Source organism: Sus scrofa, chromosome 9 (assembly GCF_054392235.1).
Source record: "Sus scrofa isolate SSC_HxYL_T2T_F1_AM1 chromosome 9, Sscrofa_HxYL_maternal_Yorkshire_Landrace_v2.0, whole genome shotgun sequence".
NCBI classification, from domain to species: Eukaryota; Metazoa; Chordata; class Mammalia; order Artiodactyla; family Suidae; genus Sus; species Sus scrofa.
The window spans coordinates 80969024-80985134 of NC_139391.1; the positions used below are offsets into that span (position 1 = coordinate 80969024).

The window sequence follows — 16111 nt, forward strand, 5'->3', positions numbered from 1 at the left end:
TTACCCCTCCCTGGATCAGTCGTTGGATGTGGACAATCCTGAGAAGGCTGTGACCTGAGGTAGGCAACCAAGGTGGATCCTTCAGGAGCTGAGAGCCAAAGTCTCTGCTGATGGTGCCCTAGACACTGGGAGGCAATGCATTCTGAAAGAGGCTGTGGGTGAAGCAGCTCCATATGTACCACTACTCATTTGCAAGGCTCTTTGAGAACTTCTAATTAAAGCATCTATTAATGGAGGTGAATGGAAATTCAGCAGAAAGATCTAGCAATGGACTCCTGAGGAGTTAACTACATATAGCTTGAGCACTACATGTTTAAAGATAGTTTAGTATAGAGATAGCTCATAAAATTATGTGTTTTTATTTAAACTAGAGGTTAGAAAACAAGGATAATTTTTTGAGAGATGTCAAGATATTCAGATGAAAATACTCCCCCAAACTATGAAAAAAGTCCCCAAATCATCAACAAAATATCTCCTAATCAATGTTAGTTGCTTGATTGTATAGGGAAAAATGTCACAAGTCAAAGCTGGGATTGAAAGATCTGAGTTTTTTTCCCCCAGGGGACGAGCCCACCTAAATCTCAAAATCAATGATCTTGCTGGTCTTTAGTGAAAAACACAGTAGGACCAGTGTTGTGAGAGCAGTTAGTCTGATCCTTTGTGATTTCAGAAGGCCAGTCTCGGCCAACTATGAAGAAGGCCAAGTTGGAGGCATAGAAATGCCTGTATCCCTTTCAATTCTATCCAGCTCGTCAAGAAGCTGCTACTCCCAACCCTGCATTGGGAGCCATCACTACAAAGCATGTCTGTGCATGTCAGACAGCAGTGGGGCTTCTGTCAGTCACTCTGTACTGTGTATTCCACTGTGTCATTTGACCCCAGTGTTCATTCCTCAAGAAGAGTCAAGATTTGACCACAATTGTACTAAACACTAGTTCCATGGTCTCTCATACACTGACTGCCTCCTTTCATCCCAAGAGCACTCCGTGTAGTAAATCATGTTACTAGTTCCAATGTTTTTCCAAACTGAAGATGAGAGAAGTTAGTATCTAAATTTTAAATTATTACAGTTTTTTGGTAAACAGTAGTTTGATATGAACATAGGTCTATGACTCTAAATTTATCCTTCTTTCTATTATATACCAGCTTCATCCTCCTAACACTGTACAGCAGTACATCCTGTGTGTTCTCTGCAGTCTACCAGTTGTATGAAATATTAATAATATTTCTCCCAAAAAGATTCTGTGGTCAGACAATTTTGGAAATCACAAAGCTAAACAAAGTTAAACAGGGTATTTTTTAAACACAGGAAGTCTCAGAATATGTTCATGCTAATGTTCTTTGTGAATCTATAAACAGCTCAAAGGCAGAGGTTTCCATAACTGACTTAACCACAAAAATCTTTTTTGCTATGAGCATCTCACAAAACTAAGGATCCACAGAACAAAGGATGGGAAACTGCTGCACAAGACTTGATATAATCCTCCTTGAGTCAGATGTCAGAAAATTCTCTTTGGCCTGGCATGTTACACTATTGCCAGACGAGAAGATAGGTTTTCATCACTGATGGGCAACAATTCTCAGCCACCCAGGCATATTCTCCAGGCAGTTAGGGAGACACCTTGCCAGTGGGTCCTTCACTGACTCAGTTATACTAAGCCAATCCCAGGAGTCAAAGCCATTTGGAGAGACTGAGTTCTGGAAGCTTAAACATGAAAGAATAGAAAGATTTAAAAAACTGAAGAGTTCCATCATGGCTCAGCAGAAACAAATCTGACTAGTATCCATGAGGACGAAGGTTCAATCCTGGCCTCACTCAGTGGGTTAAGGATATGGCATTGCCATGAGCTGTGGTGTAGGTCGCGGGCAAGGCTCCAATATGGCATTGCTGTGGCTGTAGCAGGTGTAGCTCTGATTTGACCCCTAACCTGGGAACCTCCATATGCTGCGGGTGCAGTCCTAAAAAGACAAAAAAAAAAAAAAAAAAAAAAAACTGAAGAAAGATAGATTATAAATAACAATAACAACATTGTAGGTTTGTTCTGTCTCTGAAAGGCATTACTTAGAATTCCAATGAGAACCACTAACTTCTAAATGAAAAAAGCAAAAGGAAGAACTTTTATACTACTCACACACTCAGAGCTACAGATAAGAGGCACTATGTTCACCATGTAAAAAACTGGCCTGACAACTACAACCATTCAAAATATATAAATTTCTTTGCTGTTTTTTCTTTTTTCTTTTTTTTTTTTTTAAGCAGTGACTTTTCTTTTTGGTATAAGGTTAGTCTCATCCATGAAATTTGATAGCAACTGCTTCCCAGAGTTAGTCTGGCAGTCAGTTTGCCTATGGTGTGTTCAGGTGTGAGGATCTGGGATTTATGTTTCCATTTGACTGTTGCCTTTGGACTTCAGTGCCTCTGGGTTACTAGGACTGAGAGGAAACTAGCTACTCATGGGGAAAAATGAAAGGTGGGTGGGATGAATAACAACAAAGTCAGGAATCTAAGATGCCACAGTCTCCAGGTCTTCCAGAAGAACAGCCTCAAACAGCACATGGGTGGCAAGTCAAGAACTGGTTTTTATTAGTATTGCCATAAATTTCCCAGACCTCGGAGGAAATGTCACCTCTGTGGCCAGAGTGGTAATAAATTAGAGATTAAGAGAATTTACCACACTGGAAAAGGTGTTAGGCTCTTCCTTTAAGATTTATGTTTAAAATATAAAATATTAAAATATATTTTAAATATAAATATACACACACACACACACACATATATGTATCCCATCATAATAAAGTGGCAGACGATACTTTTCAAAGATAAACTATTATTACTTAAAATAAGTATAATATAATAACTGTGGAAATCCTTCTGGAATATGCATTCTATCAAATGTAATTCATGCCAACTAGACTTGAGAGAAAGAACTACAGACAGAGTCAAGAATCAGGTCATAGTGGATGCCAAGGTCTCTGCTCATGGATAATGGCACTTACGATCATCAGGACTGAAAAAGAAGCCTCAACCTGTAGGGCTGATAAAGAAAAAGATGACAAAAGGGTTTTAGGATGCAAAAAGATGGGGTCAAAAATTTTACCAAACTGAAAGTCTGGGAAGAGGCTGAAAATTACTTTATTCAGGGACCTCATTGCAGAGCAGAGGGACCTCATGCCTGAATATTGAACATATTTCCATTTTTTATTTTATTTCATCTCTCTTCCTATCTGTTTTTTTTTATGGGTTTTGAACAGCATGTAAAATTGACATAATAAAAGGTGTCTGAAAAGACAAAATCTCTCTGTTAACCTGCAGGTTCGGTTTCAATGAAACTGAATCACAAAGAACTTTGCAGTAAAATGCACACCTGAGTCAAATGGTTTTTTATTATAGTAAAAATAATATTTGTTACTTTATTGTTTACTGATATTTGTATTTCTTATGGTGTGAATTTACTGTTTATGTCTGTTGCTCCTTTTTCATATGAGAGCATTAGTATTTTTCTTATTAATTTGTATGAGCTAATTCTATATTAATGTTAAAAATTCTTTGCATTCTACATATGTTGAATTTATTTTGGTAAACGAGTTTGGGCATGTTGGGAACATGATAAAATACCTTCTCTTTTTGCTAATAGTGGAGAAAAATCAAACAAAAAATTAACCACCAACACAAAAAGAAAATGTTATACTTAACTCATCATTTCAAGGTATAAGTGAATAAATAATCCAATCCATTATTTGGGTTATTTCAATTTTTATGGTAATCAAATTCAATTTTTAAAACTTTGTAAATAGATTTTGTGTATGATACTATTTAAAATCTCCAATGAAATTTAAGCTAGCTTAAAAATTTTTCTTTTTCATCTTCAGGTATATTTCCCAACAGAAGAAAGTATAGTTTTTTTCCTCCTTTGTACTCCAATTGTTTGAGATATTGAATGAAAAGCTAATTGGATGAATTAAACTTAAAACACATATACTTATACAGATGATCACCCAAGCATGCACTAAAAAGAGAGCCTATGAACAGAATTAATATGTTTCTCCTTTTCTCTTTTTATTTCCACTCTTTCTATAGTTTTGACAGTACCATTAATGTTGATGTACAAGCATGATCCGAGTGGATCTTATAACAGCTATGAAATCATGGTTTTGGAGATTCCTCAATTTTAATAACAATAATGATAGAAATGGCCAATGTGCCAAGCATTGGACTGCATGCTTTCCATGCATTATCTGACTCAATACAACAAAACTATGGTGGTGGGTATTATGATTAGATCCACTTTACATATGAACAAATGGAGACACCAGAGTCTTAAACAGTCCTCTGATCCAAGTCATGCAGCTGGTATACGGCAAGGCCATGATTCTAATGCAGGGCTCAATGGCCTCAGACTCAAGTGTTCACCATTATGGCACACTGCCTCTCAAAACACAGAACAAAACAATAAAGGGAGTTATCATCACATCTGGCTTTTTAACACAGGAGATAGAGTCCTAACAGAAAAAAAAGGAGGAGATCTGACTGCTTCCTAAATCTGACTTACTTAACAAATTACACACCTAAGTACTAGGGCTTACAGAAATGATCATCTAGTCCCTGAGTTCAGATTTTAACAGAAAAGACAGATACACAAACTAATAAATGTAATTTATTTTGCCAGGCAGGATGGCTTCACGGAGGAGGTGACATTTTAGTTAAAGACGTAGGAATGCAGTGACTATTGTAACCAGGACCCAGAAGTGGGAACAAGAACAGCATCAGCAGGGCAGACAGAATTCACCTTAGAAGGGAGGTGTAAGGACTGGACAGACACATGTTATGGGCCAGGTTCTGTGCTAAACTTTCACTTTCTCATTTATTCCTCCCCAGAACTTATGAAAACAATACCATTATTATCTCTGCATTATAGATGAGAACAATGAGACAGGTTACATAAATTTTCTGAGGTCATCATGTCAGACAGGACAGGAATCCAGGTCGCCCTCCTCTTAAGCATTAGACAATAGAGTTTCCTCTTCTTCTGAATCAGGAAGGAATGGAGGAGTAGGATATGTTTGTGGGGAGAAATTACACTTAATGGTGTCTATTTCTCTATGAAGTTGGAAGCTGGGCCATTTGCCCCAAATGAGGGAGTATGATTGGGTGGGAGACTTGAAGAAAATCATAAACCTTCACATCCAGCCAGGAGCTGACTAGGGAAGAGTTTATAGAGCAACCATGAGAGTGCAGTTGATGAAGAAAGCTCTAATGGAACACATCAGCACAGTTATTCAATATTGTGTAAACAATGACAACTGGCCAAGAAGTACTCATAACAGTGTTCCCTGGTGAAAATTAATAGAGATAGGAGACATACATCCCCATCTCACATTTAATTCTATAACATCATAGAAAGACTTAGCCAGGCAAGGCTTCAGATTAGAGGAAAAGGATCTGAACTTCAGGCCTTGGAAATTTTAAGTTAGTTCATTAGAAAGCATCATCCCCTTCCTTGCATAATCAAGGGCAAGGATACAAAAGCGACATAGTGTGAGGGAATCTGGGCATATGTCTGTACTGTCAGCTCAGAATTCATGATTGAGGGTCACTGGCCTTTTCACTGGTGTAATCAGAGGTTGAGGTCTACACTTTGAGTTAGACCTGTACAATATGGCAAGTTATCCAGAGCATTCACCATGTCAGTGTCCATGGTTATGAAGGGCTATGCCTTCTCCTGATTTGACAGGGAGAGGCTAGGCTCCCGGTATGACAGGGAGAGGCTAGCCGACCAGAAATGATTGCCTCCTCTAAGCACTAGAGCAAAATCTCTTTCCATGGAGTTTGCAGGAGGCCAATTCCGTCTCAGGGTGGCTAGCCAGCAAGGAGTCAATCCTGGACAAGTTAGGCCTTACTTTTTATTCAAATTTCTCCCTCAATCATGTTAACAGCAAAAATAGAGAGGTATCTAGTACCCATAGACTCCCATTTTCATTGTCACATGATGTGCAAAAACTGCAGCTTATATCCACTTAATCAACTTTTGGTACCACCAGTTATTTTATTTCACATTTTGAACAGCTCCATTGAAGTATATTTGACATATAATCAATTTCAAATATTTAAACTGCATAATCTGAAAGGTTTTGACCTATGTCCACGCCTGTGAAACCAATACTGGATAATGAATAAGCCCATCATGCTCAAAAGCATTCTCAGGCTCCTTGGTGATGCAGTCCATTCTTCATCACTGCAGATGTGGAGTGTCCAGATTTGGTCTTTTCACCCTTTTTGTTTATGACTGAGGTGTCTATGTCTTTGAAAAAGTTACTCAGCTTCCATTTTATCATTTCCTTAATAAATATAAAGCTACCTTCAAAACCAGAGTATTTTGAGGATTAGTGATTGTGAAACAAAGGACTAAAGATACAACTGTTACTATAGTAGTGAAAAATAAAAAATGGAACTGGCTACATATTAATTAGCCATTAATTTTGATGATAGAAACTTTGCGCCAGATTCTCAGAACTGATTCTACACAGCCTTAAATGGAATTATTCAGTAAGGAAACTTGTTATATAGGGTGCTTCCAGCCCCCTGTCCTTTTGCTTCCTATCTCAAGTCTCCGTGCTTCCCTAGGGTCAGACTAGACCTCTCAGACACAAGCTCTGGCCTTGAATAGAAGCGTATAAAGGCTCCCTCCACCCGAATTCAGAGCTCTTCCTGAATTCCATTCTTGCTGGTGGTGCTAGGATCTCCTACACATGTAAGATCTCTAATCTCTCTGGTCTCAGTTCCTGGCCTTTAGTTGTCCAAATCCTCTAGTCACCAGTCTCTTAGCCAGGGTCCCCCATTTTTACAGCCTTAGCATTCTTAGTCCCCCGTTCCTTAGCATTCTTCCCTCCCAGAGTGGATCATCTCTCCGAGCTTGACATCCTTGTGTGATCATCACTGTTTCAGCTGAATTCCCTCTTGCAGCCTCTGATGTACTGAACACATCAACCCCACCTCATCGTGGCCTCTCCAGCCCACCTGATCTGTCACTAACCATCCAAATCCCAGCATGACAGTTTAATCTCTATGTCTATCCTCCCCTGACCTAATAAATTTTGCTTTTAAGCAGCTTCCATGATAAGTTATTCTTTTTTCCCTTAATCCTCAAGAGTCAGTTTAGACCTAGTAAAATAAAAGTTGGATTCTTTCATCTAATTGCAGGGTCCATTTAGAAATCTATCTTTGTGCATCAAAAATCATCTATATTTAGGGAATTCCCATTGTGGCTTGGTCGTAACAAACTCCACTGGTATCCATGAGGACACAGGTTCAATACATGGCCTCACTCAGTGGGTTAAGGATCTGGTATTTCTGTGAGCTGTGATGTAGGGTGTAGATGCAGCTTGGATTTGGCGTTGCTGTGGCGTAGGCCGGCAGCTATAGCTCAGATTCAACCCCTAGCTTGGGAACTTCCATATGCCGTGGGTGCAGCCCTAAAAAGACACACACACACAAAAACTATATTTATTTAGTTAGTGATGCAAGATCAGAAAAAAATAACCTCTGAGTCCCATAAAATCTGTAAGCGAAAAAGGGATGAACAAGAATGCAACACCCTAGCACTTTTGACATGTGTGCTCTTCAACTACTGGCGCTGGTGTAGCCCAGCTAAAGAGTGCACATGTTAAAAATACGTAAAATATAAAAAGAATTAAAAAAAATACATATACTATACACATTGGGCTTATTTATAAGTTGAGCCAATTTATAAATTGGGCAGTAGTTGTGACTATAAAAATATGCAATATAAAATATAAAGTTGTGATTATATACTCTACAGAAATATTGTCTTTGAGCCTTGAAAAATATGAAACATCTGTTATTCATCTCCACAGACAGAAGAAACTTAAACAGCAGCAAGAAAATTTAAGTTGGGTGCATGGAGAATGTGGAAAAGCAGTGAGAATTGTTAAACCAAGGAGCAAGTTAGGGCAGCCTTTGGACATTTTTTTCTTAGATAATTTTAGAAATGCCATTTATAGACTTGAGGCTATCTCAGCACTATGGAGATGATTCTAAATTGAGGATGGTTTATACCTGTAGGGGGTGTATTTCAAATGGAAATTTCCACTGCAAACAGAGATACATGCTTAAGAATAAGGTACCCAGAGAGAAGAAAGAACGTCATAAAGCTAAATTTCTGACATCTTTCAATTTGTGACCCTAAAATACAGCATCTTTATCAGGATTTGATGCCAATCTTTTGGATTTTGGTTTAGGCTATTTTCAACCTAAATGGAAGACAATTAAAATCAAGGGACAGGAGAACCTCCTCTTATGACTCCAAAGCTATTCTGAGCTAGGTGGCTGTTCCCAGCTTCAACTCTTACTGGTGAAATCAAACAGAAGGAATTGCAAATTCTTTCAGGCCACCTCTAGTGGGTTTTCTCAGTTGGCTGGAAAACCTCAAAGGTAAGGATTTAATTAAGAATTTAACATTGGCTTCGAAAAAGAAGTCACAATCTCTAAGTATTTCACACAGGGGAGAAGTTGAACCACTCACAAAAGAGTTTCCTGCTGAAAATTCTTTAGTGGCAAGGAGTGTGTCTCGCTAATTGGGGTGATGGCCAAGAGGATGCTAGTGGCCAGCCCTTTGCCTAGGGTGGCTGCCTCCATTAGAAATGGCAATATGTCCTTTTTGTCCACTCTGAAAGGTACCCAGCAGGGAGGCCTGAGGAGCTACTGGCTGCCTTTGTGGAGAGGGCAGGTCTGGGCAGGACTTGGGCCAGCAGGGCTGAGTAGCCACCTGCTGACCAGCCTTTCTTCCTCATGAAGGAGTCCAGGGGATTCCATTAGAGAAAGTGCTGCTTCAAGCAAGCCGTGGCCACCTTTAATGATTTCCAGGGGAGGAAATGAGTCTCCCAAATCAATTATGACACTCAATTAGGTTATTTAGGCTGATGAATCCCAAATGAAATCAGAGGATGGGAGGTGTGATTCAATGGCCTGCATTTCTTCTGACTTCAGGACCCAGGGCTTAACATGTTAATATTTTGCCAATATTCCCTTTGTACCCTTGTAGTGCAATGCTGAGTGCCAGCTCATCCTGGGTGCAGTGTTAGCACCCAGTGAAAAACAGCTGAGAAAAACCTCAATGCCTCTCTTTTCTCTGGTCAGTAAGCACCCATTTGGGTGAAGAGGAATGCTTAGTGTATATATTTTATATAATGGAAAAAAATGCTGAACATTGCTAATACAGTCTTTTAGTTTCTTTCCTGATCAAATGGTTAAATTACATGGATGTTTTTCAATAGTAAAAATGTCCAAACAACTTGTTTTTAGATGAACACATGCCCTCTGAGAAAGTATGTAGGTAAAAAGAATCAAAGATTAATTCCATACACAGGATCTATGCAATTCCTAGCAGATAGGGCCCATAACTTGTCCTCGTATTAGAAGGTGAGCCACAGAAAAGTGGCAGAGTCTCTGTATACAAGCATTGTTGAAGAGACCAGCCTGTCCTCAATGGTCCTCTCCTATGAATAACATGAAGATTGGTTCTATAACCCTTTGGGGTGCTGTCACTGGTTAAAGGCATTCAGCTAAGGGTGCAACAAATGACCAAAACCCACCCTGAGCCCTGCTCCCAGGCCATGCTCTCTGCTCAACAAATCAAATGCCCTACAGACTCCTGAAGGGGGCACTTTTTTCTAATTTGCATAAAGGCACAAATCTATCCATCTGAGGCCTTGTAGACCTGCTCAGTTGCATTGTTGTGGCTGTCTCTAAACTACTTCTAACAATACAGCAACTTCATTGAAAGTTTTGGTAGATGTCTATACCTGCAGAGCTGCACTACACCAAAACCCAGAAAGAGATAAAAGAGACAATAAAGTCAATATCCAAAATAAAGGCTCAGAATTTTCCAGAATCAAGGTAACAAGTTAACAGATAGAGGAAGCACAACATACGCCAAGAAAAATAAATAAAAAGCAAGCTATATCTGAATACATTTTAGTGAAAATATAGAACATCAAAGACAGAGGAAAAATCTTAAAAGCAACAGTAAAAAACAACCCACAAATTACAGGTAGATTCTCCCGTGCAAGGTGGGAAGTCCAAAAAAATCAGTGAAATAATATTTTCAAAGTGCTAATAAAAAATAACTGTCAACTTACATCTTCAGAGCAATTGTCTTTCAAGCACAAAGACAAAACAAAGACATTTTTGCCAAACACAAGTTGAAATCATCACTAAAAGATCTTAACTAAAGGAATTTCCAGAGACGATTATCAGAAAGATGGAAAATGATCTCAAGAAAGAAAATATGAGAGACACCAGAAGAAATGTGAGCAGAGAAATGTTTAAACACAGCAGTAAATCTAAAAAAAAACTACTTACATAAAACAGTAACAGTTCAACTTTGATGGTTTAAAAAAAGACAGACACACTAAAGACAAATGACAGAGTGATTAGAATTAAATATATTAAGGATCTGTGTATTCTTCCAGAGAGAGACTAAGGCATTGATTACTGACTTCTTGAAGCTTATTTCCAAATTTCAAGGTGGTCACTAAAAGAACAGAAGAAAAATGAAAAACTTTCAAACAGAGGAAAGAAAAAAATGGAATGAAAAAACAAACAAAATATTCTGTCAACTACCAAAAGGCAGGAAGATAAATGGAAGAAGCATGGAAAATATGAGCCAAATGGAAGGTATGAAGCATGAAGATTAAAAAAAGCCCAAATATATTAGTAACCACAGCAAGTGTAATAGTATTAAATTTGCCAGTTAAAAATAAGAGAATCTGGAGTTCCTGTTGTGGTGCAGTGGTTAACGAATCCGACTAGGAACCATGAGGTCGCGGGTTCGATCCCTGGCCTTGCTCAGTGGGTTAAGGATCCAGCGTTGCCGTGAGCTGTGGTGTAGGGTGCACACGTGGCTCGGATCCCGAATTGCTGTGGCTCTGGTGTAGGCCAGTGGCTACAGCTCTGATTAGACCCCTAACCTGGGAACCTCCATACGCCACAGGAAGCAGCCCTAGAAAAGGCAAAAAGACAAAAAAAAAAAAAAAAAAAAAAAAAAAAAAAAGAGAGAGAGAGAATCAGACTGGATGAAAACTAATATCCAACTACATACTGTCTATAAGAAGTACATCAAAAACATATCTAAGGACATGAAACAGTGAAAAGTAAATGGACAGGAAAAATTAACCATGTAAATACTAATCAAAATAGAGTTAGGATCAATACAGATGAGATAGACTTTGAGACAAAAAAACGTTCTTATAGATAGAGAATGCCCCAATATAACAACAAAAGTTTCAACACCCCAGGAACATATAAGAACTCTAAATTCTTATATGCATATAACTAATAAAATAGCTTCAAATGATATAAATCTAAAGTTGATAAAACCATAGAGCAAATTCTTTTTCATAGTGGTAGATTTCAACATACCTCTCTCAATTCTTGATAGGTCAAAGAGAGTGAAAAATAATAATAGAAATATGGTAGCATTTTTTGTATAATAATTTCACTTTTAAAAATCAGAAATATAAATAACTACTACTCTGAACATAAGGACTTGATCCAATCCCAGTAAAAAGCAAAGGAATCTTATGTTTTATTTAAACCAAGAAGCCTCATGGTCGTTGTATGTATAATTTCCAGTAGGTACTGTGAAAATTTAACATTGCTTAGAGATCTTCTACATTACCAACTCAATTTCATCCACTAATGTAGTGAAAACCACACACTTTAAATGTATTAACATACACTATTTAAACAACATAATTCATCAATTCTGTTTACCATTTAGAGAAACTGTACCCAAGAAATTTAAGAATACACATTCTTCTGAAGAACTCATGGAATATTTACGAAAACTGACCAAGTGTGGGCCATAGAGCAATTCTCAAGAAATTTCTAAAAAATGATATCTGACCACAACAGAATTAGGTTTATTAACAGAATTAATATTAAAATCAATATTATATCAAAGTCAATTATATACCTACGTAGAAAAATATAATTACCAAAAAAAGGAACCTAGGAATACTGGCAGCAAATACTTACATGTTTCTTATTATTTCCTGTTACTACTATATGTTTTACATATTAATTCATTTACTATTTATAATAGCCCTTTGAAATAAGCACAATTATATTACCATTTTAAAGATGAAGAAACTGGATTTCCCATCATGGCTTAGCAGGTTAAGAACCCAACTAGTAGCCATGAGGATGTGGGTTCAATACCTAGCCTAGCTCAATGGGTTAAAGGATCTGGTGTTGTGGTGAGCTGTGGTGTGGGCTGGCAGCTGCAGCTCTGATTCAACCCTTAGCCTGGAAACTTCCATACACCACAGGTGTGGCCCCCCAAAAAATAATTAAAATAAAGATGAAGAAATTGAGGCACAGGAAGTTTACATAAGTTTACACAGCTGGCAAAAGGCAGAATTCAAGTCCAGGCCGTCTGGAGCCGGATTCCAAACTCTAAGCCCCTATTCTTTACTACTTTTCTAAAGACATGCAAGATCTTTCTGGGTAAATCCATAAAGCTTTATTGAAAAACATTCAGACCTAATAAATCAATGGACACACCACATTTCTGATTAGAAAGACCTTAAATCATTAAGATATCAATTCTTCCCCCAAATTGCTCCTAGATTCAATGGAGTTTCAATCAAAAGCTCAACAAGTTGCTTCTAAGAATTCAACAAAGTGATGCTAAAATTAATATGAAAAGAACAAATGGTCAATAATGCTAGGACATTAGGCCATTAAGACATTCCTAGAAAAGAAGAGTAAGAGATGACTTGCCTCACCAGATATAAAGACTTTTTATATACTTTATTGATTAGCGTGGTGTGGTGCTGGCACAGAAATAGATAAATTTGACCAAAGAAGTCAACTTGCTTTATGATATCCCCTTACTGCTATCATCTGGCTATCAAGAGCTTTCAACATGTGGAACAACTGCTACTTCAAAGTAAGGAATTAATGTGGTAATTACTTTTTACTTTTATTCTCACAGGTGGTCAGACACTAATTTTTGTAATTTTAATTAAGTCTATTCATATAGTTAGTGTGGCCAGTTCCAATTTAGAATAACATGAAACTCCAAAATTTTTATACAGAGAGAGCCATACAATTTTTTTTGGCCAAATCAGGACATGTTTTTAGAATGACAGGGGTCCTATTTATAACTGTTATACTTGTCAAATAGAATGGACAGTCACCCTATTTTTACTTTATTCTCTATTTTTCTAATAACTAGTTTGTTTTACCAATTATGCCAACTACTTCTAGGCCAACTGATACTTTTTAAAAATTATTGGTCAGATAGTGACTTAAGGGTCATGATATGTGTCAATTTATGACAAGCCCACTTTTACCATTATACCAACTTGACACAGTTGAGAGTAGATACACAGTGGTATTTAAGACACTCAGCCACATCTTTTACTGGTTTCCAGTCTGCTCCCAATTCAAACCAGTTTCCATTCAGTTCTCCCTCATATATAATTCCACACCTTCTCAGGGGACTCAGTATTTGCATCTGGACTCTCAGTTTTGAACTCTCAGTGCCCCTGCAAGCACTGGCCTCCAAATTCATACTGGCTGTTCCCAGAATTCTCTACCATAGAAAGACAGCTCTACAGCAGCCTCCTGCTGGGAAGCCTGTCCCGGACCCAGACCTCAGGTTGGACTGCCCCCTGGTCCGCCAAACCCCAGAGAGGGGTTTCAGACACAACTCGGTCACAGACTTGGCCACCCTGAAATAGAGAGCTCCCAAAGGGGGGAAATGTTGGTGGGATTTCAGGGCAGAGGAGCGATATGATGGTCTGTTTTAGAGGTATATACTCATCCTTAAAAAAACATGCTTTTGGTTTCTCATTCCTGTTCACTGCTCAAATTATTAGCTAAACTGGAAAGCTCGTAAAAATAAAGGAAATGTAGTAACTTTGAACTTCTGAGAGAGTAAATATAAAAAAGTTCTCTATTTATAAATAGGAAAACACTCTTTTATGGTTAATATCTAACTTAGTCATAGTTATTTTAACTCAGGAATTTCTCCAATTCTTTGCTAGACTAAGGAATAAAATTATTTTTTCACCTAAACAAGAGAAAAATATTATTTCAGCATTTACATGTTGGCGCCCAACCTTGGCTGAAAAACGAAGGGAGTTTTTGGAAAATAAAACGCCAATGTCTGGATCTCATACCTAGAGATTCTGACTTAAGTAATCTGGAATGTGCCCAGCCATTGGGAATTTCATAACCCTCCAGGTGATTCTAAAGTAATTAATGTAATGTAATGTAATGTTGAGGACTGATGATAACCTGTCACAGGCTAAACATGTATATAAGACTTCAATGATTCTTCATCAACAATCCTGTGAGATGCCAGCTCGCCCAAAGAAGAAAGTAGGGCTCAGGGAGTTTAAGTAAATTACTCTTGATCATACAGCTAGTACCCATCTGAAATAAGATTTGAAATTAAATCTGTATGATTTCAAAGCCTATGCATATAACCACTACTGAGTGAGGAAAAGTTGTCATTATGGGGAAGAACACTTAGTAGCCTACTGGATAAGGACCTGCTTAGTAGCATACTGGACAAGGACACTTAGTAGCCTACTCTAGAGTCATCCCATTCCTACAGCCAAGCCCAAATCTCTAGACTCAATCTTGTTTCTTAAAAGACATATTAGGAGTTTTCCCAGTGCATCTGTCAGCATTGCATCCTGGATCTGGTAATATTATGTCTATGAACCGAAATGAGAAAAAAGCATGGGCAGTAGTAGTGAGTCTTGTATTTAAATACCTTCTCTATCTTATTGCATCCTTGTGACTTGGGGGAAGTCAGTTAACCTCTCTGAGTCTCAATTTCCATATTTATAAACTATAAAAAATAAAGCCAGTACTGCAGGGCTATATTTAGGAATGAATAAGATAGCAAATGTAAAGAGCTAGCATAACACTCATTCCATACACAATCATAAAGAGTAGATATAGTATAGTTATTATTAGTATTAATGTAATGATTATTATTACTGGTATCCCATTCCAATGGAGTAAGTAAGAGTGCTGCTTCACTCTTTCAAAAATAACTTGACATTGAAACCCACTCTTTGAGCCTCAACCCCAAAGATGAATGGCCCCACATCTGTGATGACTAAGGTTTGCCTTCCAGAACTTCAGCCTGGTACCCAAGGTCAGATCCCATTTCTACTACTCTTCCTGGAGACATTGAAGGTTTTCTCAATGCAAGGTCTATACTCATTCAGATCCTGCAGATTACTCACCTCAGGTCCATTTCTGATCACCGTGTGGTCCCATGAAGTACACTCCCTCGGTTTCTAAGTCTCCAATCCTCTCCTCTCTGGCCCATCTTGCTATATCCATGGAAACCCGAGTTATGACTTCTGCCAAGTAAAAAGCATAATGTTAACACATTGATTTGTGTATCATAAACTCAACACAATTGGTTTAAAAATTGGGGCCCAAGGATGAGGCAAACATTCCCAGTTTCCTAAAAGGGACCCCAGCCTAACCCAAAACCACAAATGTGTTGGGCCAAAACCCTCATTTATTCCAATCATTACATAATCAACATAGATAAAGAGGCATAATTCCCTTGAAAGATTTTCAAGGTCCTCCTTAAAGTGGTTCCCTCACTATTGTGGTTCTAAACCATGGCCACGGCCTCAAGACCAAATTACAGCCTTTGGCGGCTGGTTTCAGTCTGGTGGTTACAGCAATGAATTTGGAGTCAGGAATCCTGGAGTCTCAGCCAACTATTCCCTGGGTAACCACAAGCAAGTTAGCTTCCCTTGTCTCAGTTTTTCTATCAGTCAAATGGGGTAATTTTTCCTTTCTTCCAACTACTTCAAAGGCAAGCATTATGATAATTAATTATCCTATGACCCATTAAGCTTGGAACTTTCTGTGCAGTAACAAAGCTATTGTCAGCCTTTTCCTTCAAAGTACAGTAATTAATCTTAAAATACAGTAGGTTTTGAGTGTCCAAATGTTATAGCTGGAGGTTCATTCAGGGGAATTTATCTCTAGGGTTACTGAGCCACGTACCCAGTTGCCTTAGTTCTGGCTGATGGAGGCAGCAGC

General features: G+C 38.1%; 1 protein-coding gene across 4 annotated transcripts in view; it reads right to left on the reverse strand.

Moving 5' to 3' along the window:
* SLC25A13 (solute carrier family 25 member 13) overlaps positions 1-15414 on the reverse strand; it is a 524650-nt gene extending 509236 nt beyond the window's left edge. For 2 of the 4 annotated variants that reach the window (XM_084977077.1, XM_084977075.1), the window contains exon 1: positions 15292-15414. The gene's annotated coding sequence lies outside the window, so the exon portion shown is untranslated. The remainder of the gene's footprint in view (positions 1-15291) is intronic. The other 2 variants (XM_084977076.1, XM_084977074.1) reach the window with 1 other exon arrangement.
* Positions 15415-16111: the final 697 nt, after the last annotated feature.